This window comes from Salvelinus fontinalis, chromosome 9 (assembly GCF_029448725.1).
Source record: "Salvelinus fontinalis isolate EN_2023a chromosome 9, ASM2944872v1, whole genome shotgun sequence".
In the NCBI taxonomy this organism is placed as follows: domain Eukaryota; kingdom Metazoa; phylum Chordata; class Actinopteri; order Salmoniformes; family Salmonidae; genus Salvelinus; species Salvelinus fontinalis.
The window spans coordinates 41,982,088-42,004,626 of NC_074673.1; positions in this window are offsets into that span (position 1 = coordinate 41,982,088).

Genomic DNA, 22,539 nt, shown 5'->3' on the forward strand with positions numbered 1-22,539 from the left:
GTACGCTTTAGTGCTGATGGTAGCAGCGGGAGGGGGATAGACTGTGGACGGGGCGGGGCGGGAGACTTTGGGTGGACGACTGAGGGGAGAGAGAAGTGGAGGGCGACATGTCTTTATGTGAAGTCTATGTCTTATTTATCCATCAGAGAGAAAAGAGATCAATTAGTTGTTTCTAAGAATACTGGAGATGGCCTCAGCGTATGACTGAGCAGAGAGGTAACCGTAAGTAAAGTAACTGTGACCGGTAGGAAGTGATAGTGAACAAACGCCTAAGGTTGCAACTCTAATGAGTTGACCTTGCAGAAATGGGGGAAAATTACCAATGAAATTAGGTATTGGCTCCAGCTTTTAGATATCCTTTAAATACGATGGCCTGGCTGGGGGTAATCGCTTGAGGTCAGTTGAGGAGGCAGAGCAGAGCTGGGATAATGCAGTGAAGGTCGTATGCTTAGCATGTTTCAGCCCAGTAATATAGCGCTGTCTATTGGCCAGAGAGGAGAACAGAGCTGGCTGCCGGTGTCGTGTTATGGCTGCTGCAGTGAAGAGGCCGACGATTGATGAGGGGTTTAAGACCTTAATCATGATGGGGAGGAGTGAGGAGGGAGGCAGGAAAGCGGAACATTGCAGTTGAAATGAGCTCTCTTTGAGCACTTCATAACCCAGGGGCCTGTGGAGCTAGCTTGCTACAGCAACACTCCTCTGCTATCTCCGCCTGTCCCCATACACACAGCAGGACCTGCAAGTTTACACCAAAAACATGGTCTAAGATCCTTTTTTCTTTCCAGCTTACCAAGTTTTTCTGCTACTTTCGTCATGTTTGGGAGGGTAATGTTACTGAATTATGGACAGGATGAATATCTAATGTACTTGATGGAGTCCGTTTGCATCAGCGCTGGCGCTGCAGAACAGCCATCCTAGCAGCAACAGGTAGTTATCCCCTCTCTCCTTCCCTGCATGATCAATCCTTTTTGACCTTCAAAGCATTTCATTAAAATGTCCTTATCTGATTTCAGAAACACTCCTTTAGTTATGAGACTATAAACTGGCAGTTATCCCTCTTATCTTGGAGACGAGTACAACCCTACAGGTTCAGAAGAGGGGTTTTGAAGAACAGTCAAAAGTAGATTTTGTGATGCCATCATCTGCCAGATGTTATTCCTATGACAGATAACTATGACAGTTGTTTCAGAAGCAGTGTCACACATTTTTGTCTTGGTTTTGTTGGCCTAGACTGATTGAAAGAATGAGCCACAGTTGATCAGACTGTTGTCCCAGATGCATGCAGACACAGCAATAATACCACATGCATTATATCATGACAAAACATGAGAAAACAGAATATATCCTCTCAGAAACATAAAAGAGGAGTGTAAAATGAAGAGAAAATGGGAAAATCCTGCCATGTACAGTCATGCATACTCCCACAAAAACGGCAAACCTGACTCCATTTCCTGGAGGGAGGGATGAAATTGACTGCAGCGTTAAGACTTCAGATGGGATGTCACCCAGGAGCAATCTCCTGCGCTGTCAGCAGACTTTGACATCTAGATTAACCTTGGTGCTGAGTTTTCAGAGTCTCATTGGAATGCAAAAAGCATCTCCAGCCCTCCAATCCAGGGATCTGACTGCACTGCCCACCCTCCCACCCACCTCCTCGCATCGCATCCCCCGTGTGTGTGTGTGTGTGTGTGTGTGTGTGTGTGTGTGTGTGTGTGTGTGTGTGTGTGTGTGTGTGTGTGTGTGTGTGTGTGTGTGTGTGTGTGTGTGTGTGTGTGTGTGTGTGTGTGTGTGTGTGTGTGTGCGCCTCTCTTTAGGAGATCTGAGGGGTTGTTTGTGCTCACTGAGTGGGAGGGGATGTGGGAATGCTGGAACGGATGCGATGAACAAACACCTACCTCCTCTGCCCCTGCCCCTGGCTTTGCCTGGCTGGCTGCTACAGTGGGAAGGGGTAGGCCAGAGGGCCAGTGCCGATAGCTGTGTTTAGGGATCTGTCTATTTGGGGATTTCTCTCTCACCGTTGATTACAGGACCAGTAGTTGATCTGTTTTTCCACCACAGAGAGAGGATGTACATCACAGAGAGAGGATGTACACCACAGAGAGAGTATGTACATCACAGAGAGAGGATGTACATCACAGAGAGAGGATGTACATCACAGAGAGAGGATGTACACCACAGAGAGTGGATGTACATCACAGAGAGAGGATGTACACCACAGAGAGAGGATGTACATCACAGAGAGAGGATGTACACCACAGAGAGGATGTACATCACAGAGAGAGGATGTACACCACAGAGAGAGGATGTACATCACAGAGAGAGGATGTACATCACAGAGAGAGGATGTACATCACAGAGAGAGGATGTACACCACAGAGAGTGGATGTACATCACAGAGAGAGGATGTACACCACAGAGAGAGGATGTACATCACAGAGAGAGGATGTACACCACAGAGAGAGGATGTACACCACAGAGAGAGGATGTACATCACAGAGAGAGGATGTACACCACAGAGAGAGGATGTACACCACAGAGAGAGGATGTACACCACAGAGAGGATGTACATCACAGAGAGAGGATGTACACCACAGAGAGAGGATGTACATCACAGAGAGAGGATGTACACCACAGAGAGAGGATGTACACCACAGAGAGAGGATGTACACCACAGAGAGGATGTACATCACAGAGAGAGGATGTACACCACAGAGAGAGGATGTACATCACAGAGAGAGGATGTACACCACAGAACAATGAGCAGAGAGAGAAGCAGAGAAAGATCTTAAAACCTGTTTTACTGTGTCACCAATCTATTATTCAGTCCTCTTTCTCTGTTTAGTCAGCTTGCAGAGGACCTTTATGTTTTCACCGTGATTACAACCCGGAGCATTTCTATTTAAATGGTCTTCACCTTTAATTGGTTTGCTTAACAGTTGGCATGGCGCTGAGCGCTGCCCTGAAGTTTACTTCTAAATGCAATACCTACTGCGAGAGACACGTCTGGCTGTTTCAAGAATAGAACAATCTCTGATTATTGTGTCAATTCATGGTCTGTAACAACAGGATCATAGACTAAACTAACCCCCGCCTCACCCTGCATAGTGTTGCTATCGCTAAATATTCTAGTTTGTTTTGAGAACTAAAAATTACTGTTTCTCTGTACCCACTTGACACAGACATCAATTCAACGTCTATTCCATGTTGGTTCAACATGGAAACATGCTAATTTAACCAGTGTGTGTGCCCAGTGGCTAGTCTCTTGCTGTTGTAGACTAGACTTGCTATTGTAGATTGTATTGGGAAAGAATATGGCTAGGGATTCTAGGAAGAACAGAGTGTCTGACCATTTCTCTCAACCTGCAGCACTGAGCTTCTTCCTGCTTTGAGCTCATAGCACTGGGAGGTTCATTAAACTTCCTCATTTCACTCCTAGTGAGGCCTGTAGATGTAAACAAACCGAACGCTAGATAGATATGGTTTCTCTCTACCCGTCCGTAAAACTCTCCACCAGGTTGTTGTCATTTAGCAGGCACTCTTAACCAGAGTGACTTACAATAGTGAGTGCATATATACTGCTCAAAAAAATTAAGCGAACACTAAAATAACACATCCTAGATCTGAATGAATGAAATATTCTTATTAAATACTTTTTTCTTTACATAGTTGAATGTGCTGACAACAAAATCACACAAAAATGATCAATGGAAATCAAATTTATCAACCCATGGAGGTCTGGATTTGGAGTCACACTCAAAATTAAAGTGGAAAACCACACTACAGGCTGATCCAACTTTGATGTAATGTCCTTAAAACAAGTCAAAATGAGGCTCAGTAGTGTGTGGGGCCTCCACGTGCCTGTATGACCTCCCTACAACGCCTGGGCATGCTCCTGATGAGGTGGCGGATGGTCTCCTGAGGGATCTCCTCCCAGACCTGGACTAAAGCATCCGCCAACTCCTGGACAGTCTGTGGTGCAACGTGGCGTTGGTGGATGGAGCGAGACATGATGTCCCAGATGTGCTCAATTGGATTCAGGTCTGGGGAACGGGCGGGCCAGTCCTTAGCATCAATGCCTTCCTCTTGCAGGAACTGCTGACACACTCCAGCCACATGAGGTCTAGCATTGTCTTGCATTAGGAGGAACCCAGGGCCAACCACACCAGCATATGGTCTCACAAGGGGTCTGAGGATCTCATCTCGGTACCTAATGGCAGTCAGGCTACCTCTGGCGAGCACATGGAGGGCTGTGCGGCCCCCCAAAGAATTGCCACCCCACACCATGACTGACCCACCGCCAAACCGGTCATGCTGGAGGATGTTGCAGGCAGCAGAACGTTCTCCATGGCGTCTCCAGATTCTGTCACGTCTGTCACATGTGCTCAGTGTGAACCTGCTTTCATCTGTGAAGAGCACAGGGTGCCAGTGGCGAATTTGCCAATCTTGGTGTTCTCTGGCAAATGCCAAACGTCCTGCACGGTGTTGGGCTGTAAGCACAACCCCCACCTGTGGACGTCGGGCCCTCATACCACCCTCATGGAGTCTGTTTCTGACTGTTTCTGACCGTTTGAGCAGTCACATGCACATGAGACCTGCTCCTCCTTGCACAAAGGCGGAGGTAGCGGTCCTGCTGCTAGGTTGTTGCCCTCCTACGGCCTCCTCCACATCTCCTGATGTACTGGCCTGTCTCCTGGTAGCGCCTCCATGCTCTGGACACTACGCTGACAGACACAGCAAACCTTCTTGCCACAGCTCGCATTGATGTGCCATCCTGGATGAGCTGCACTACCTGAGCCACTTGTGTGGGTTGTAGACTCCGTCTCATGCTACCACTAGAGTGAAAGCACCGCCAGCATTCAAAAGTGACCAAAACATCAGCCAGGAAGCATAGGAACTGAGAAGTGGTCTGTGGTCACCACCTGCAGAACCACTCCTTTATTGGGGGTGTCTTGCTAATTGCCTATAATTTCCACCTGTTGTCTATTCCATTTGCACAACAGCATGTGACATTTAATGTCAATCAGTGTTGCTTCCTAAGTGGACAGTTCGATTTCACAGAAGTGTGATTGACTTGGAGTTACATTGTGTTGTTTAAGTGTTCCCTTTATTTTTTTGAGCAGTGTATTTTCGTACTGCTGCAAAATACCACAATTAAGCCAAAGGCATATAGAAAAAGTTCGTATTTCATACCACACTCACGGTCTGTCGATGATTAGAACCTGATGAAATTGAGAGCATTTTGTTCAAGTGTGTAGGATTGAGGGAGTGGCAGACAGCTGTAATGTTCCAGAATTCTTTAGCATAAGGAGGAAGTAAAATAGCGGTAAATAACCAGCTACTTCCTGAGTTTCCGTTAGCAGCTGTGCTGAGGAGATAGAGGGTGGTCCTCCTCAGAGGCATGCACCTGCACTGACACCAGGCAGACAGGCCTGATTAGAAGAAGAGCTGCCAGGAACAGAGGAGAGAGAGAGAGAGAGAGAGAGAGAGAGAGAGAGAGAGAGAGAGAGAGAGAGAGAGAGAGAGAGAGAGAGAGAGAGAGAGAGAGAGAGAGAGAGAGAGAGAGAGAGAGAGAGAGAGAGAGAGAGAGAGAGAGAGAGAGAGAGAGAGAGAGAGAGAGAGAGAGAGAGAGAGAGAGAGAGAGAGAGAGAGGAGCGAGCGAGCGAGCGAGAGAGAGAGAGAGAGAGAGAGAGAGAGAGAGAGCGAGAGAGAGAGAGAGAGAGCCTCAGTGCATGCATGACATTTCAAAACCTAACTCTCTCTTTTATGTACTCTAACTTTACTTCCTTCTCATACACGTCCATGCATTTTCTCCACTATAGTATTCCGGTTAGTTCTGTGGGGAAAGGATGTGGGCAAAGGCTGATATGCAGTTTAAGGCTATATCGTTTTTAAAGTTCAGGGCATATAGTGTGAGTGAGTTCATATTCCCTGGGATATGTTACTCCTCTGGAATCTAGATCACAGTGTGTGTGTGTGTGTGTGTGTGTGTGTGTGTGTGTGTGTGTGTGTGTGTGTGTGTGTGTGTGTGTGTGTGTGTGTGTGTGTGTGTGTGTGTGTGTGTGTGTGTGTGTGTGTGTGTGTGTGTGTGTGTGTGTGTGTGTGTGTGTTATTAGTACGTACATGGTCTTCTGACCAGAAACAGTCTCATCCACACTGTCCTTTCTAGTCCTACCCTTTGTACTGATCAGACACGCGCTGACAAGCGTTTGATCGATTTCTATAGGCAGAGAGAACTTAGCGAAGCTTCACATTTCACTCAACGTTCACGCGGTCCAGTCACAGAACAAACAAAACAGCCCCCACCAGCAGCAAGCAGGGCTTTCATCCACAGAGGAGCCTATCAAGGAGACCCTACAAAGCCCTCAGCACGCACGGCACAGCGCTCGCTGCTTTGAAGCCCGACTAAACATGTCAGAGAGGTTGTGAGCATCAGGACATGTCCAGACACAGACAGCATCTCGTCTCATTCAAACACCACGGCACACTGATTCCAGCATTGCTTTATTCTCCAAAAAAGCAGAGTAGCAGACCCAGTCAGTCTGTCCAGCCAGTCAGTCTGTCCAGCCACTCCCGATAGGTGTACATCTGCTGGGGGACCTGCTCTGCCAGTCTAGGTGCCACCCCATCAGGGATGGGCCAACCTCTAGAGGGGAGGCAGTAGCTGGAGGGCAGAGGAGGACAGTACAGTCCGACTAAGAGAGATGTGACAGGACTCACAATTTCCCATGAACAATATGACGAATGACACTTCAGATAAATGTTGGTAGGAGATAAATGTATTACAGTGTTGTGTTTTTCAGTTACACAATGCATTGTATTTCGGGTTGTAGAAATACATAATAGAGGAAGTACAACGTTTTCATAGTCCTGGCAATGCATCACTGAGGTAACCCAACCATGGGGATACAATTATTGGTATTGATCAAAGTTGGATCTCCACCTGATGAAACAAACGATATCAGATACATTGTGCAAAGGAGGGAAAAAAAATACATATTATGCTATCCATGCAGTAGGGTTTCTACACTACTATACACACCAACACTTTTCAATAGCTTCTGGATCTTAACAATATTCTTCTCTTCCAGTAAATATTTCCTATGAAATGCAATATTTGAATGTCTGAAGCAGATGTCCGTTGCCATAACTACTGTATAAGAGTGTTGTTCCCTGTACATCTATTTCTCCACCTGGGATTAACTGAAGAGCTGTGACTGGAGGAAATGAGTCAAGCGTTTATGGAAATGTCTCTCTATCTCTGTGTGACGAGTACTTAGTGTTTTCATTTTCATCAAGCTATGTACGCTTGAAGTAATAACTTTGTGACGCCCTCTGACATCATCAGTAATGTATTTTTCGCCTGAAAAAAAGTGCTGATACTGCTATTTCTCTTTAGTATTTCTCTCTCTGTCTCTCGGTGTTTCCAACCCTTGTTAGAGTGACGAAGGAACAAGGTGTGACGTTAACTCATGGTCCCTCTGATTGTAAACCATCTTTAATCCATAGTGTTCTCTTTACCTATCCATCTATACACTAAAAACAGCTGTGATTAAGTAGCTATGTATCCAACAATGATTTATGTAGAACTATTCTATAAATAAATTGAAAACCACAACTTTTATCATGTTTTTTGTTCTGTATGTGATAAATGTGTTCTGAAAGCAGCAGACATGATGTTATTACATGTTAAAGATATTATTCAACGTTCAAAATATTGATGATGGTACATTTATGCTGTATAGCTTTATTGACGTGTACAAATGCATACATCCTCATCACCATCCTCATCATCTGTTGATTACCCATGTGTAGTCCAGATTTCATCTGTTGATTACCCATGTGTAGTGTAGTCCAGATTTCATCTGTTGATTACCCATGTGTAGTGTAGTCCAGATTTCATCTGTTGATTACCCATGTGTAGTGTAGTCCAGATTTCATCTGTTGATTACCCATGTGTAGTGTAGACCAGATTTCATCTGTTGATTACCCATGTGTAGTGTAGTCCAGATTTCATCTGTTGATTACCCATGTGTAGTGTAGTCCAGATTTTAATCGACTCCTCACCACCCCACTCACCACTATTAGTCTGACCTTGAGGGGAATAATTCAGTCGTATTCAGCCCAGCAGGCTGGAGAATGATATAGCCTCATCTGTCATCACACTCATATATCCCAGACAAGGAAATCACTTTGCAGCCACTGCTGGTTCTGACTGGGTCAGTGGTAGACTTCCCATTAGGCAGAAGAGGCAATTGCCTCAGGCCTCACATCATCAAGTGGCCTCGTGAGCTGGGCATAATTTAAAAAAAGAATACTAGTTATGATTTTTTATATATAGAATACTCTGCTTGATCCCCCCCCCCCCCCATGCTCCACTCTATTCCACCCTGACAAAGTTCCCGTGCAAGTATTCACGCAATATGTGACTTTCATTTCAATTTAGCTGCAGCAATGAAGCGCATTTAGATTGTGGCAGAGAAAAGAAAAAGTAAGAAAGAATATTTAATTTGAACAGAAGAAGGCCACAAGTTAACGCATATCTTTAGTAAACAAGACTGGTGCTGTTGATAACACTGCCATCGCCTGACGCTCGTCGGACGTGGCAGGGTTTGAAAAATATTACGGACTACAAAGGGAAACCCAGCCGCGAGCTCAATCGCACTCCACACTGCCCTTTCTCACCTGGCAAAAGGAACACCGATGTGGGGATTGCTGTTCATTGACTAGACCTCAGCATTCAACACCATAGTGCCCACAACGCTCATCATTAAGCTAAGTACCCTGGGACCAAACACCTCCCTTTGCAACTGGATCCTGGACTTCCTGACGGGCCGCCCCCAGGTGGTAAGAGTAGGTAACAACACATCTGCCACGCTGATCCTCAACACTGTGGCCCCTCAGGGGTGCGTGCTTAGTCCCCTCCTGTACTCCCACGACTGCGGCTTGATCACAACAACGATGAGACAGCCTATAGGGAGGAGGTCAGAGACCTGGCAGTGTGGTGCCAGGACAACAACCTCTCCCTCAATGTGAGCAAGACAAAGGAGCTGATCGTGGACTACAGGAAAAGGAGGGCCGAACAGACCCTCCTTCACATCGATGGGGCTGAAGTGAAGTGGGTTGAGAGTTTCAATTTCCTTGGTGTTCACATCCCCAATTAACTATTATGGTCCAAACACACCAATATAGTTGTGAAGAGGGCACCTTTTACCCCTCAGGAGACTGTTTATTATCTACAAATGACCTCGACCTAACCTGTACCCGCGCACATTGACTCGGTTCCCGGTACCCATTTGCACATAGCACACATTTAACTGCATTGTTGGTTACGGACTTGTAAGTAAACATTTCCCAGTAAGGTTCGGCGCATGTGACAAATAAAATTAATTTGATTTTGATTTGTATGCGTATGCATAGCCCATGTATCTGATGTTATCTGGCCAAAAAGAGTATGGCATGTCATATACTCTTTTTGACCAGACAGCTTCAGATACATGGGCTATATACAGTAAGACAGAGGGGCGCTGTTTCACTCGCACTGAGGATTTCTCCAGTGAGATAGTTTCAGCCACTGTGGCAAGTGCACAGTGCACTGTTCGGATGCTGGAATTATTTTTGTATGAACGTGCGAAGGTAACATACATTTTGAAGTGATTTGTTTGACAGTCAGATGAAAACATCATGACTACTTGTGTTCATAGCACATTAAAAGGTAATACATTTTTACAGTGAAATAACGTTTTTACTATAAAACCCATTTTTAAAATGTGTGCTTGCGCAAGCCTAAGGCTTTCAAATCACTAAGTCCGCCCCTGGGCTGTGTGTCTCTGGGGCTGGCTCTGTCTATTCTCCCCTCTCTTCCACCTGCAGTGCAGTGATAACCTCCTCGCTCAAAACCCCAGCAGAGAGGGCAAGTGTATCCTGTCTACCACCCTGCCAGTATAAGCCTGCCAGTATCAGCCTGCCAGTATCAGCCTGCCAGTATCAGCCCCTCCACACAGTCTGCAGTCTCACAACTCTCCGTCTGACATCATAGTGTGTGCACTGTTCTTCCTATGTCTTTATGGGAGGTCTGTACACTTCTCTGTATACAGTGCATTTAGGGCACTGGATTTTCCAAACCTCATTTGACTCTATGGGCTGCAATTTGGATGCTTGACAACAATCCATTTCATTCAGGCAGCAATTTCATTACTCACTTCTCTGGCAGTCTCTGTGTAGACCTAAGTAGTCCGTTGCTTTTATCCCTATTCAATGACAATCAGCAAACGGTCTCCAGGACTACAGCACAGCACTATTGTCGTGATCATAACAAGATCCCTATTTTTCCATCTCTTTCCCTCTCTGCCTGTACTAGTCTTCGTTTCTCTCCCGCTCTCCTTTATGACGGTGTGATTGATAGCTGTAAATCTATTTCTGAAGAGGTCCCTCCACGGCCAGTGTGTGTCACTGACCCAGGGATACTGCAGAAGACAGGGCTTTAATGGAGATTTAATTTGCATGCATATAGTTGTAGCCGTGTCTGTAATTAAGACGGTGTGAGATGGTCTTAAGGGAAGAGCTTGACGTGACTCTCATGCTCCCTGCCAGCAGATTCCAAATGAGATAATGTCAACCTGTCAGTTCTGCCTGATGACCTAGCCTTTTCAACTCCTCTCCTCTATTCAATCCATTCTCATTTTCATACAGAGCCGCCAGGGCACACGGCTTAGCACAATGCACAGATTCACACTGAGTGGACATTTTCATGACATAGACTGACCAGGTGAAAGCTATCATCCCTTATTGATGTCACCTGTTAAATATACTTATATCGGTGTAGATGAAGGGGAGGAGTCAGGTTAAAGAAGGATTTCTAAGCCTTGAGACAATTGAGACATGGATTGTGTATGTGTCATTCAGAGGGTGAATGGGCAAGACAAAATATTTGTGACAAGAACTGCAACTCTGCTGGGTGTTTCACGCTCAACAGTTTCCCGTGGGTATCAAGAATGGTCCACTGCCCAAAGGGCATCTAGCCAACTTGACACAACTGTGGGAAGCATTGGAGTCAACATGGACCAGCATCCCGGTGGAACGCTTTCGACAAAAAAAATCTAAATTAGGAAGGTGTTCCTAATGTTTGTACGCTCAGTGTATAATAGCAAGGTTTTACATGCTGTACTGATTGAAGTGGTTGGTGTTTGTCACATCTAATACTCATATACATCTGTTTAACACTAATGCAACTCTGAGGTCATTGTGGCTCAGTATATGTGAGCAGAATGCTCCTCTTTTGACTGCTTTTTGCTTTGCCTGCAAAGACGTCAGGCACCACTTGAGGCACCACATCAATTTAAAAAAAATTACTTTTACATATGAGGACAGAATTTTTCCCTGAGATTCAGACTGAATTCATCCTACCCACCTCTGTTACTGTACCTTCTCACAAGGCCATCCAAATAGCTCTCCACTCTCAAATGGCACTAAATGGCACAAATGGCACTAAATCTCTCTTCTGGCACTAAATGGTGTGTATTTTCCATTAAGTCTATATTTTATGGGGAGACTTGTTGCATGTCCTTGACTAAGAAATGCATAGATTGAACTGAATGACTGATCAATTATGCAGTTGAATGAAATGGCAGATCTTTGAGAATGTTCACAACGGTAAGTGCCTGTGACCTCCCTATACACACAGTACAGCATGATAACTGTCAGATCATTTAGAAGGGTGTAGGGAAGGTTATTAGTGATGATAGATTCATTCAACAGAACATATTCTTATACCAAGCTAAACATGATTACGCTCAAAGTACATCCCCAATTAAGTGTATGAATTATGATTTTCCAATGTAAGATGACTTGAAGACAACTGCAGTATATAAGTGAACCTTTCCACATCTTTTGACAGCCATAATAATCTGTGTTGAATTACCTTAACACATTGCTTTGATGCTTGTTCTGGTTAAATGCTTTGACTACAGTTAAGAGAGACTTCTGAAATATCTGAGAATACACAATATGCTTCAGTATGTGTATAGTCCATGTTCCACTCAATTTAATGTGTGTAATTAGCCTACAACTCTGTCACAACATTTGAATACAATGTTGTTAAGAGTAATTTCAGTGTAGCTACACTATAAGTGCTGTGTAATGTGCAGTGCTACCATCATTTTCAATGACACAGCTCAGAATGTGGTAAACGTTTTGTTTCTCTCCACTGTGTCAAGAGGTATAAGGAACCTAGCATCTTTTTCCTCCAGCAACCCTCAAGTTGCAGGCGGCACAGCCAACATCAAAGTGTCTAATTAACAGAACAGTGACAGCTGTTTCAGAGGTAAAGAGGCTATTTTTCTGGGATTAAATTATATATTGAGGTTGGCTGGGATGTTCCTAGCACTCTGCGGAGCGAGCGACTCTGTATAATTTATTAAAGATGCATAACCTGAGGTCCCATTAACATTTCAGAAAGTGAGCTATTTTCACCTCGCTTTAATGTTCCTTTTAATGCTGAACATTCATGGTGCCGCCGCGGAGCAGGTGCTGCCAGACAGTCCCAGGGCTCAAACATCTGCCACCTTAGAGAGGCCAGCCCACAGCGCATGCATGTGTCACTCTCCAATTCCTCCCTTATTCCTAATCACAGAAAAGCATGCAGTGCCTGTTATTTATTTATCTGAAAGTACTAGTCTTGTTGTTGTGGTTTGATAAATTGACCTAATTTTCTAAAAGAACAGTTGCGTAATGTCTCTGACCAGAATAGTGTCTATGGTTTCAATATATTTCTCACCACAGGGGTAAATCAATGCATGTTTTATTCAAGAGATCAGTATATTATAATCTGTGAAAGAAAATCACTGTGTATCTTGTTAGGCCTCATAGTCTCTGCAGTAATTCTTGCATGAATATCCACTTTCCATAGGGAGACGTAGGGTGCGTTAGTAAATTCACTCTGGAGTGCCAGAGAGCGCTCAGAGTGCGCTCTGGGGATTAGTAAATTCAGAGCGTTGTCAGATTGTCCATTCATAAATGTAGAGTGTTTCGCTCTCGTGGGGTTCAGATCCCACACTGGACACTCTGGCCGAGGAGTAGGGTTGATCTGAGCGTTCTGACCTCACAGCGGCAGTCAAGCACCCAAGCTAACTGGCTAAAGTTAGCTAGCTTACAAGCTACTTCCAGACATAAATGAGAGAACACCCCACTCTGACCATTTTTCTCGCCCTATCAGAGCTGGTTAAGCTGTTTTCATGTTATCCAGAGTGTTGGTAACTGTAACTGTGCTGCTGGCAACAATTTATTACGCCTTTTTGCTGAGATTTACTGACACAGGCCATATTCAACAGGTGTTGAGCGTTCGTAAATTCATTAGTTATTCTGTGCTCTGGCACATATGTTCCCATTAAATGGACCCTTTGTTCTTAATCATTTGCAATTATTGCCTCCTAATGTGTCACAATGTCTGAAGTCAACATTGTATGAAAACAAGAAGGGTTATGGAATACCAGGCAGCTTCTGTTAGCACCTCCAGACAGTCATCCGATTCTCTATCTGTCATTGTTTTCTTCATCTCCACGACATCCAATACTCTTCTCTAAGTGTGTTAGTGAAGCCACCTACACAACCCTTGTCTCTTGTTTTCCTGGGTTCCTTATGTTACATGGGTCAGGCCTTCTTCCCGGGGAGAGAGAGAGAGAGAGAGGGGTTTTCTGGGTACTCAGTGAGGAGTCTGAGGTGTCTGGGCTTGTCTGATCGATACTGGCTGAATCTTCTTTTATATCAGGAACACTATCCAGTAAAACCATCATGCATTTCTTCTGAGTCCTGGGCATCTCCAAGGAGGTTAGCTGGCATCCTTCTTCAATATTAAAAACAAAGTAAAGAGGTTACTACTATATAATTTATAGAATTAAAGAACATAAAGTTATCCAGAGTACACTCGTTGTCAGTAAAATTACAGTTAGAATATACACACACAGAACACGCAATGTTTTTGTCAGGCACTACTTGCAAAAATTACAATATATCACTACAATGCACATATCCTCTAAACCCAAGCATCATATTTATATTAAACCAAAACCCCATGGAGTAAGCAGCCTTGATAGCCTTGGGGGAATAAAGGTCATTATAAGTGTGTTATCTTATAGAAACACAGTGACGGGCTCTACTACAACAGACTTTTCCCTTCCTCCAAAGGTCACATGGGCAATGTCCAAAGTCCTTAATCAGCTCCATCATTCCCTATGACAATTGATCGGAAGGTATGGATAAATTGCACAGTATATGAACATTACAGTGAGGCTGTTTTATTACTGATTTCCACTACAGTTAGGTAAGCTTCAAGGTTCAGTGTCTTCCCAAATTATGCTTATGTAACTGCAAAATGAAAGGTTAATAATATGGTAGACCAAATTGCATCAAATTTGTTGTACTGTACAAAATAATTCCCTGTAATCCTTTTTTCTGTCTATATGTGAATACTGTGATTATTCATTTATGTGACAAATGAATGAGCTGAAACATGACATCCGGTGTGGAAATCTTCAAGTTGGTTCAATCGTACAGAATATCATCTGACTTTTGGGACTTTGATTATGATGTATCTTGAAGTGTCCCAGATGCATCCATTCGTAGTTGCTGTCCAACCCTCCGTCTCAACTACTCAGAGGTCCTCCCATCTGCCCAGTAGAGACCTCTTTCTGGTTCTGGTACTGCAGCTTTTCCCTGATGTCTTCTTTATAGGAGATCTAGAGACAACTCCTCTCTCTGGATGTTGTTCGGGTGGCACGGTGGAGGATGAACACTGGCAAGGCCCTCTGGTTATGGAGATAGAGAGGGGAGCCAGCAAGCCAGGGAGGCCAGTGGAAAAGCTGCAGATGGGGTGGGGTGAAGGAAGGGCAGGAGAGCCCTTCCATTCATATCGACATATCAATGAAAGGATGGTTCGTGCTTGTTAGGAGCCATGGCTCATGTCACAGGGAGTCCACTCCTGTTTTATTCTCCAGGGGGAGATCTGTTGCTTCACCCACTGCACTGTTAGCCTATCTCCATCGATCGCAGTGTGGGACATCAGAGAAAGGAGCACTACAATCTCAAACTGGTCCACAGCTTGATCCTACCATCGGACATCTGCTGCACTAAAAGTGAACACGCTTTTTTCTTTTCATGCAGTGCTAGGCACAGCAGCCTGGAAGGATCAAGAATGGATTTCCTGCGTGATGATTCATACACTGTATATAATTGACTAACCAGAAGCGGCGGGATCGAACCCCGCTGCCATTTTTGCTTGTGTTATGGGGGTTCTTACAGAGTTAAGGAAATGAAACAAACTAAACTTGTATAGAGTCACGAGGGTTGAAAATGCATTGCTTTGATATGCTAGAATGACAATGTTGAGGCTGTGTGAGGTTTAAATATGTTAGAATGATGTTACAGATGTGCAATGGTTCACTAATTGGACAGCAGTGGGTAAAATCATGGGTAATGGGTAAAATCATTACATTTACATTTACATTTAAGTCATTTAGCAGACGCTCTTATCCAGAGCGACTTACAAATTGGTGCATTCACCTTATGACATCACTGGGGAAGCCTGAAAGAAATGCCATATTACACACAGTACCAGTCAAAAGTTTGGACACACCTACTCACTCAATGGTTTTTCTTTATTTTTACTATTTTCAACATTACAGAATAATAGTGAACACATCAAAACTATGAAATAACAAATATGGAATCATGTAGTAACCAAAAAAGTGTTTAACAATTCTAAATATATTTGAGATTTGAGATTCTTCAAAGTAGCCACCCTTTGCCTTGATGACAGCTTTGCACACTCTTGGCATTCTCTCAACCGTTACTACATGAGTCCATATGTGTGATTTCATAGTTTTGATGTCTTCACTATTATTCTACAATGTAGAAAATAGTAAGAATATAGAAAAACCCTGGAATTAGTAGATGTTTCCAAACTTTTGACTGGTACTGTATGTGTTGGCTCTATAACCTGTTAGTTTATATGCCTTGCGACCGTGATACTGTATATACAATGGCAAGACAAGGTATGTGAACCCTTTGGAATTACCTGGATTTCTGCATAAATTGGTCATAAAATTTGATCTGATCTTCATCTAAGTCACAACAATAGACAAACAGTCTGCTTAAACTAATAACACAAACAATTAAACGTTTTCATGTCTTTATTGAACACACAGTGTAAACATTCACAATGCAGGGTGGGAAAAGTATGTGAACCCTTGGATTTAATAACTAGTTGACCCTCCTTTGGCAGCAATAACCTCAACCAAATGTTTTCTGTAGTTGCGGATCAGACCCGTACAACTGTCAGGAAGATTTTTGGACCATTCCTCTTTACAAAACTGTTTCAGTTCCTTAATATTCTTGGGATGTCTGGTGTGAACCGCTCGCTTGAGGTCATGCCACAGCAACTCAATTGGGTTGAGGTCAGGACTCTGACTGGGCCACTCCAGAAGGCGTATTTTCTTCTGTTGAAGCCCTTCTGTTGTTGATTTACTTTGTCCTGTTGCATCACCCAACTTATGTTGAGATTCAATTGGCAGACAGATAGCCTTATATTCTCCTGGAAAATGTCTTGATAAACTTGGGAATTTGTTTTTCCATCGATGATAGCAAGCTGTCCAGGCCCTGAGGCAGCAAAGCAGCCCCAAACCATGATGCTCCCTCCACCATACTTGTGCTTGATGTTGGTGTGCTGTGCCTTTTTTCTCCACCCATAGTGTGTGTTCCTTGCAAACAACTCAACTGTAGTTTCATCTGTCTAGAATATTTTGCCAGTAGCGAAGTGGAAAATCCAGGTGCTCTTTTGTAAACTTCAGATGTGTAGCAATATTTATTTTGAACAGCAGTGGCTTATTCTGTGGTGTCCTCCCATGAACATCATTCTTGTTTAGTGTTTTACATATCGTAGACTCGTCAACAGAGATGTTACATTGTTCCAGAGATTTCTGTAAATCTTTAGTTGACACTCTAGGATTATTCTTAACCTCATTGAGCATTCTGCTCTGTGCTCTTGCAGTCATCTTTGCAGGACGGCCACTCCTAGGGAGAGTAGCAACAGTGCTGAACTTTCTCCATTTATAGACAATTTGTCTTACTTTGGACTGATGAACATCAAAGCTTGTAGAGATACTTTTGTAACCCTTTCCAGCTTTATGCAAGTCAGCGGTTCTTAATCTTAGGTCTTCTGAGATCTTAGGTCTTCTGTTCGAGGCATGGTTCACATCAGGCAATGGTTCTTGTGAATAGCAAACTCACATTTTGTGAGTGTTTTTATAGGGCCAGGCAGCTCTAACCAACATCTCCAATCTTGTCTCATTGATTGGACTCCAGGTTAGCTGACTCCTGACTCCAATTAGCTTTGGAGAAGACATTAGCCTAGGGTTCATTTACTTTTTCCAACCTACACTGTGAATGTTTAAATAATCTATTCAATATAGACAAGAAAAATACAATAATTAGTGTGTTATTAGTTTAAGCGCACTGTTTGTCTATTGTTGTGATTTAGATGAAGATCAGATCAAATTGTATGACCAATTTAATTTCAAAGGGTTCACATACTTTTTCTTACCACTGTAGGCCTGAGCCCGAGACAATAAGAAGATACAGTGGCAATACACCTTTGTTTCATCATGAAACCGGAGAGCAACCTCTGTCTGGTGAAGTTCACAAAGCATTTTGCATTTAACAAACAGTTACATAACCTACAGCATGGTCAAGCATGTTAATGTTTCTGACATTTTCGGACCACTAAACAACTATTGATTTGGAACCACAGAGAGTTTTCGCAAGTCGCAAAGACAGCTGATGCTGCCTCCACTATTTCAGCACCATTTCAACTTCCAAGTTTCAACATCATCAAATCACCTATGCTTAGTCTAATACAGTGACAACTAAAAGTTACCAAAAACAACCTCAATTTCTGCCTTAACCCACTCAACATAAGCACATTTTTATGTGGCTTTCCATGGTTCTGATTTGTGTGTGTGTGCCTGCGTTCATGCAAGTAGAAAAAACATGTTGACCTACCCTACTTGTAGAGAAATGCCAATGCCATCCTCTCTTTCATGTTGATTAAAAGGTATATGACTCTGTCATACAGTACACAACTGTATTTTTTGTTGTCCTAGGTACCTGGCTAAAATGCTTGCTCACTAACTTCCATTCATTTGCAACGATGAACCAGCTAGTTAAAGTTAGCCTTCTACATGTAGCTCCATATTGATCTTCCATCCTCTCAGACCAGGGGCACAATGTATGCATTTTGTGTTGGATACGAATTACCGGTATAATGAAGTAAAACCACAACTTCAAATCCCTATCTCCATCCATGGCTAATTTAGGAAAAGGACCATTTTAGCTAGCTAACTAGGCACCGGAGGACGACAACACAACGAGATGCAACAATTCAAGTAATTTCTGTCAATGACATATTGCTCTCGATGTGATGTGATTGGAGTGAAACCAAATCCAAACTGGCTTCCCTTGACACTTTTTGTTGTGTATACCAGGACAGTTGAGCTCACTCAGTTTACCTCAAAGCTGATTGGCTATTATTTTACTTTAAAAAAGGATCAAGGGAGGCCAAATGCTTGCTGGCTTCCCTTACATTCAATGCTACGGGTGGCAACAATGTAATACTTTGACCAGACAGCATCAGATAGGATGGCCTACACATACAGAGGGGCGCTGTTTCGCTCGCTCGGATGCTTTCTAATGGTGAGATACATTCAGCCTCTTGCGAATTGAAGGAAGATGATGAAACACAGAGAGACGAAAGATACATGATTTTATATGTTTTTGCTATTACATTTTTTGGGGGAAGCCTGGCTTCCCTTGGAATCCATTAATAAACTGCACTGCTGGACACAAGGTGCAAAAACAACAGGTTCTGCTTTGACTGTCTGTCTGTGAATTGATCGTCTCAATCCTGTCTTTATTCATTCCTTTTTTTCACTGTTTGAGGAGAACGCGCTCAGCAAGCCTCCCCACAGCTGTCGATACTACCCAGTCAGCCCAGTCAGAAACACACAGACTCTCTCACTGCGGTGTTCGGTAAGATTTATCCATTGCTCTCTGCTCATGATGTTGTCTGCCGTTTCATAAAAGCTGATGTCAGTTCAAGCAATATTTATCAGTTAAATAAAATTAAAAAACATGACCAGTAGTGTAAGGCTGCATGCCATCTTCTAGAGCCGGGTTACCAAACTCAGTCCTCAGGATCCCAAGGGGTGCATGTTTTGTTTTTTGCCCTAACACTACACATCTGATTCAAATGATCAAAGCTTGATGATTAGGTGATTATTTGAATCAGCTGTGTAGTGCTATGGCAAAAAACAAAACGTGCACCCAGGGTGGGTCCCAGGACAGAGTTTGAGAAACGCTGTTATAGAGTATAACTAGAAACAAAAAATAGCACTTTGTTGAAAAACAAGATTACGCTAAAAGCTTAATCTCCTCATCAAACCACTAAATAAGTGGCTGCATCCAGGTTTTCATTTGAGGTTTTAGAAGGAAATGGTGTTTAGCCAGACTTTTCACTGGTCAGCCAGATCAAAGGAACAGCCAGACTTCAGGGAATAACTTTGCAGCTTAGTTGAAATCTAGAAATGTATTAAAACATATTTCATATCACGTCTCAGCCTGAACCTGCTGGCTTAATGAGCTAAAAAATGTATTAACAAAAAAGTCAAACCTCACCCCCAGCCAGAGTGTCCGGTGATGATTAGATTATTACAGCTTTTTGAGCAGGTCATTGATATGATTTTATACCCTGCAGGCTTAGGATTCAATACGAATGATTACAAAGTGTTCTGATTGTAATTCACGTTGTGTATGCTTTTTTAAAGATAGGTATAATACATACTGCACTGTCAGTTCATATGTTGATAAAGTATACTGTGTTGAAGGAGGCATGCCTGTCAGATTTGATCAAATGTCGGACATTTCTCAGCTGAACAAATCCGTCTGTATACAGGGATGACAAAATCATTTCTTACTGGGACAGCCTTTCAATAGGACGATCTATCTGTTATCGATATCCTATTTCTATTGAAGTAAATCAATTTCCGAGGGAGATGTTTTTATTTCCTGACAGCTAAGAATGTACAGTAAAGCAGCCTTCCATCATGTAAAATACTTCATTCTAATTCCAGCCAATACCTTTCATTGCGGCTCCTGTCTAATGCCTCTCTGCGGTGACTTATTGCCTTGTGATGCATCATTGAAGGGACTTGCACTTTCATGTACACCATCAGCATCCATGCTTCAGTGGTAGGGGGGGGGGGGGGGTTGGCAGCCGTAATATTTACATTAGTATGGGCCCTGGGCTTAACTTTTGCAATAAGGCAATTCAAACATATGTGAGAGTGATTATTCCATTAACTTAATCACGCCTGTAATGGACAACCTGGAGCCTCTGTTGGAGGTTTACTGGGGGCCACTGGCACAGGACTGCAGTTCCTGTTTACACATTAATATAGGGATTTTAGCAGGATTTAATATCCGTGGGCCAGAAAAGAATGAGGAACAATGATTCAGGGATTCATACTTCATCATTGTAACAATACATTACATTACTGCATAAGATTGGAAATAATAGTGATGTACAATCATGTTTTATCATACATTGTATCAGGCATAATGATATCATACATGATCATGTAAATGCATTATCACTATCATACATGTTTTCTCCAGTTAAAGTTCATGACGAAACGCAACAGGTGACATGACAAAAGAAAATCGAAACACATAGAGAACTCATTCAATGCATCAGGAATGTTATACTCTGTTGCTTCTAGATTTGAAAAGTGTACGTTTATTCGGAGGCAAGAGGCGTTTTTAAAATTCATTTCACGTCAGGCGGTGAAGAGACTGATCTCCTTCTCAATCAGGAGCTATTAACAGATCTCCCCAACTGCATTGCTCCCTGAAACACCATTGAAATCTGACAGTTTTCTCTGATGTTGTATCAGTGATCAGCCTCTGAGACGGAATAAGGCCACAGCTATTTATCCTGGCTGGTTCAAAGAGGGATGAAGGTAGCTAACAACTCCCAAAGATTCTTTAAATAAACTAGCCAAACACATTTGAATCATCTGGATCATATTCCAGGCCATGCAGTGACTTGATGTCTAAGAAGGTAATGCTCAGGCAATTAAGGTAGAGGCAATAACAAATGGTACATTGATACTTGATATGGACTTGGAAGTAATCTACAGACTGATAGCCTTATAGCAGCGTTTCCTCTATACATATTCATCATTTTTTAATCAGTTACTGTATTTATCATATTGAGGGTGACAGTCTAGGTTGGGTGACAACGCAGCACTCAAGCACTGGTTAACCTGACACACCCATTCTGGGCTCCTCATCACATTGCAGATCAGGTCCATGTAAATAAGATGTCGGGTACGTCTTGACAACATCATCATCTTTTAACTGAGTCCAAGGACGTGCAAGTACTTGTAGGGTAGTGAAATATATCTATCATTAATCAGGTATACTGTAAAAGGTATATGAATGATAGGGAGATACATTTACTGTATGAAATGACTAGATAAAATGACAACACATTGTATTACATGATGCAGTCCTTAAGTGGACTGAACACCTTGCTCTTCATTTTTAATTACATAAAGTTAGCCTCAGGTGGTCGGATAAGTGCACAGGTAACTGGGTAAGTTGGTCAAGTAATCATGTAAAAGTCAGGGTTTGCCCGCGGCACACAGGTCATGTACACATCACTCATCCTAATGAGCCTTGTATAATTAGCAGAGTCTGTAATTGTTAACTGGATAGAGTACAGAGAAGAAGATCACAGACGTTGCCCAATTACCATAGACGCTGCAGCGTGCATTTATTTCAGCACCAAGCAACTGTGTGCTTTCAGGAAGTATTAAGAGCACGGCTCTCCACACTGTCCTGACCAATTAGATTTTGAAGACCAACATTTTTTTTCAAGTATACTTCCATCTACGTCTATTTTTTAAATCTTCACATTCAATGATGGTAGCCGACATTGTTGAGGAGGCAGGGTGTCACAGTTGTCCCCCATGTCCCAATGCGGTAATCAGAGTATAATGTCATCCATTTTGAGAGCTGTGCAGCTGTCGGGTTGTTGCTGCTGGGCAAATCAGAGCTGTCAGTCTTATCAGTTAGAGCGGCTCATTGGGGAACGGGACACAGATAAAGCATCAATTATACATGAAAATAGGTACTCCACATCCCTCTCATGTTCTTTTCTACCATTTCAATCTAAGAGCACTCCTCAGCCAACTGCTGCTGTATGTGTAGCCAGCTCATCACTGCCCCCACCCCATGCCTCCTCTGAAGTCTCTTTTCAGAAAATGGACTCAATTTTCCTCACGATCACCACCATCATGTTCATAATTCTTCAAGGAGTCACAGATAAGGCTTTGAAAGTTTGATGAGGACAAATCAGATTTCTATCCAGTCTAAGAGCTCCTGTCATGACGTCATTGGATGGCTGCATGCATGAGCCACTGCTCTCAGTTG